We start from the raw sequence: 4,492 nt of genomic DNA on the forward strand, positions 1-4,492 counted from the left end.
AGTAGTCAGTTTTATAGCCGATACAATTTCAGTGCAAGTTTCAAGCGGCTAAAAAATCGAGTTGATTTTTAATAATTTCTTGTATTGCTAATGGCTTTTACGGCTTTTTTGAATAACAAGTATAATTTAAATTTCTAAAAACTTCTGTAAAAAGTTCTACACAAGGCATATTTTTTCGAATTATTTGCTATTTAAAGTGTCAAACACTGTTATTATTTTTTCACGAAAATTCTAAATTACCAAAATCTATTTTAATGTGAAACTTTTTACATAAGAAGAAGAGATTGAAAACCATCTTTTGGAATGTTCGCTTAACTCAGAAGCACAAACGCTGATTATTGGGCCTTGCAAAGAATGGATCAGTGCATCTGGAAGCAAAAAAATTTACCAAGAAAAAATTACATTTTTTTCTTATTGCACATGTGATATTCTGCCTTATCCTGATTTCCGCCTGAAAAAAGTCCACCCAAAAATTTGTCCTCCGCCCATAGTAAAACCGTGGAAACCCACTAGTGAAAAGTGAACCGGTTCGGGGAAAATGAAACTCATGATAAGGTTGATTTAGAAAAAGCAAACTATTTTTTTGATAATTTAGAGACCATAAGCAGTAACAAAGTAAATGTATGCAAATGTTGCTTTTGCTTTAATGCTACTACTTGTTTCATATTCCTTGGTTCTGTAAAAAAAAATTATATAAAAAAGTTCAAAATTTTTATAAAATTTTTTTGAATGTCTCCAAATAATGTATAAAGTTTGAAACTTTGATTAATACAGTTTTGGGGTAAAGCATGAAAAACATTTTTTTTTAAATATAAAAAAAAAATTAACATGTGAATACTTGTTTCAGTCACTGTATATAAAAATACCTCGTTTACGCAAAATGCAATACCGCGTATGAGGTGGCTGAGAAATTTTTGTTTTTTTTGGTACCCTGTCTCAGTGCTTGCCTACTTCACAAATATAATGGTCAATAATTTTAGTAGAAGCTCCAATTTAATAATTTCATTTGGAAAACCATTAAAACGTTTAGAAGGAAATAAGCTTATTTGCACTTTTGTGAAATTTTCGGACTATCATATACGCGGTATTGCACGCCAAGCGACGATATATTTATTTTTATGTTTAAATAATATCTAATGAAATATCATATAAAATAATAATAAATAAATAAATATCATATAATAATAACTAAATGTCTAGAATATGTGTAGTTAAGAGACAATTCTGTAATGAAATATAGGCCAGTCTACATATGTGTAAAAGTATTATGGTTTAATGTATATATTATGATTTCTTCAGGGCTAAATAAACTAATTTTGAAATAAGAAAATATTTTAATTTACGTTTTTTATTTATTGGCACAAATATTGTTTGTGCTCCAAAAATGTTCTATTAAATGAGACATATTTCAAATGCGTCGAAAAACAGCTCAAAGAACTCTTTGGAAACATGTATCTCTTGCTCTCCAAAGGGTCAGTTTGACTACTTTTTTTTTTGTATATTTTCGTAAAAATACTGTGCCTTAAAAATTGTGAAAATCAGCTAAACTCATTCAAAAAGCATAGAATAGCAAACCAAAAGCCCAAAAATTTCTCCACGCAGTCTCCTTATGGGTAGAAGTGCTCTTAAGGAAAAATCTTTTTCCTAGTTTTTAACAGCCATCTCAACGAAAATTCCAGTTTGAACTCCTTTACCGTTTCCATTTTCCAAGAGCCACCTCAACGCGGCATATGATTCGTGACGAGGATCAGCCTGGATGCGGACCCTTCAAAAACTCTGTCCGTTATAGAGTACTTAGGATATCGGTCGGGTTTCGGCGCTTTTCTAGCCACACCCGGGTATAGTGAATCTCTGCGCGGGTGAGCACCTTTCTTCACCACACGTTGGAATGTATGTGTAGTGAATTCAACAACACTTTAAAAATGGGAATTCGGCGCTCCTCAAAAAATGTCGACGGCAGCCACAACCCCCTTCTTAAATATCGTCGTTTAAAGAACAAAACCGCGTATCAACAAAATGCAAAACCGCGTATGTGAGGTTGCGTAAATTTTTTTCTAGAGAGTAAAAACACTCTTGTTTCAAAATAGTTCTCTTTTTTATAAAGCAATCGCATTTTTGGCTAGTATATTTCAGGGCCAATTTTTGGCAGCCAATGTCAGTTACGCGGTTTTGCAGAATGACGATACGCGGTTTTGTACTTTAAACGACGATATGTATGTAGTACATACCTACATAGATTTATCGTGAATTTAGCTTTTCAATGGATGACTCATGTTTTGTTGGGTTTTTACTGAATGGGTCGTTAATGATTATATCTGATATGAAACGTAACGTGTGTTATGTTATCTTGGCAGAATAAAATGTACGATTGATTAAATTTTTTTTTAACAATAATAAGTATAAGTACAAGCACAAACCATGCCATAAACATATTTAATACTCGATATTAGATATAGACGTATGAGAAGATCAGAAGATGGAGAAGAGTTTGACTTCACTTGGTGATTCCATTTAGCGACAGTTAGAACAAAAGAGAAACGACTCTCTGGCTTTATTGGACTCGGTCAGAATCGCTTAAGCGGTTAGAGGGTCAATCAAGAGGAAGAATAAAAAATATTTAACCGAGGCACTCAAGTAAAGTAACACAATCTTTTCATTTATTAAAAACAAAAACTTTGCTCAGCTTGTGTGGTCTTCTATTCAATTACAAGTTGGTCTTCTTTATTTACTTTAATTATCAACTCCCTATCTTCGTGCTTTGTAAACCGGCACAATGCTACTGCTTGTACGCTTGTACAAATGCCTTTGTCCATTCACCCGTTTCGCTGACGTCGCAAATCGTGCGACATTTACGGTATCGATGACTTGTTTACCAATTTACATTTTGCAGCGATAAGACGCAACAAATTCAATGAAAAATGAAATGAAGTCAATGCAAATGGATTTAAGATAATTGAGTGGGGTTGGTGGAGGGGCAGAGCTGAAGGCGGAGATGGCAATGGAGTATCTAGACATATAGACAAATTGATTATACATTTTATAGATTATTATAATATTTGAAATATCGAGTAATAACTATTATTTATTATATACATATGTATAGGCTGCTAAAAATGATGAATTAAATTGTATTTTAGTATCTACGATTCAAAACACCTCTGATAACTGGGTATGCTTTCAGCTAATAATTCCATAATTTCCATCTGCTTTGGACAACAATTCTTCGGCATACCTATAGCATAGCTCGCTTTGCGTCCTACTTATATACGTACGACTCTTTAGATAGCCTTGTTGAGCAGTGGACCGTGGAAAGAAGTTAGGTGGCTTAAAGCTTAGTGGGTAGACTATTTTATGGACATTACCGGCGAGATCGCTCCCTTAGCGAAGGTTTTGTTCTACTTTCCATGAGGGAGAACTTGTCTACCATTTTATCAAAACTATCACATTTTAAAGCGAGGACAGAAACCATTTGAGATTTAGTTTCAAAATTTGGTGGAAAACTCTGCTGGCCATATACAATGCCGGATAAAAGTATTGGTACAGCGAATTTTGCTCAATAAATGTACCAATTTCTATGCTAATATTTTTCCGCAATTTTTTTTATAAAACCATGGTTCATTCGACAACAAAAAACATAAAAATATAATTTCTAAACTTTGTGCAAAACTCGCGAAAATTCTATAAATTTTCACGTAAATTTTCAACTTTTTAATCAGATTTTTAAGAATTTTCTTTTTCTTGTTGAACGCTAAAACACTTTTGTGTAAAGCTAAAAAGTCTCAAAAAACCGAAAAATCAATCAAAAAAATAAAAATAAAAAATGATCACTTTTTTCTACTCTACATAGTCCTACAAAAAATTTTGCTAGGGCTAGTATACATACATACATATATCAAAAATTTTATATTATTACGTATGCAAGTGTGCAAAGGAAAACATAAAATACTTGGTGCCTAAGCACCCCAAAAATAAGAAAAATATTAGAAAACATGTAGGTACCAGAAATGTTGAAAAATTTTACCTAGCAAACATACATAGTAGGGCGGTGCTTGGTGTTGGTATTTTTTTTGAATCGCAAATATTCTACCAAATTTCGACTTTTCCCAGCTTAAACTCAGCCATTTTATGAATTTATATGATTAAGTTTCAATACGCTTAGTTATAGTTGGTAAAAAGTCAAAATTTTGGCGAATTTTTGCGTTTTATAAAAAAGAATAAAATTTTTTAAAACCCTGGTACGCGAATTAAAAGGGCTAACTAGTTTATCTCACAAAATTCGAACGAAGCGTTTGTACTGTAGTAGGGAACTTGACTTCTAAACTTTAAATCAAATATGTAGCAGAGTTAAGTCTTACCAAGTTTTATGACAAGAAAATTGTGTTTAACCCTCCATAAAATGCAAAATAGAAATGTCATTAAAATAGTAATAACTTCCGATTTTCCACGCTGGAATAAAGTTATAAATATGTATGTACTAATGGGAAAAAAGAAA

At 32.3% G+C, this 4,492-nt stretch overlaps 1 protein-coding gene across 1 annotated transcript in view; it reads right to left on the minus strand.

The window, feature by feature from the left end:
• Window positions 1-4,492, minus strand: part of LOC118746960 — a 463,693-nt gene that overhangs the window by 9,386 nt on the left and 449,815 nt on the right. The gene's annotated exons all lie outside the window — the stretch shown is intronic.

Source organism: Rhagoletis pomonella, unplaced genomic scaffold, assembly GCF_013731165.1.
Source record: "Rhagoletis pomonella isolate Grant_MI unplaced genomic scaffold, Rhpom_1.0 Rhpom_scaffold_00011, whole genome shotgun sequence".
In the NCBI taxonomy this organism is placed as follows: domain Eukaryota; kingdom Metazoa; phylum Arthropoda; class Insecta; order Diptera; family Tephritidae; genus Rhagoletis; species Rhagoletis pomonella.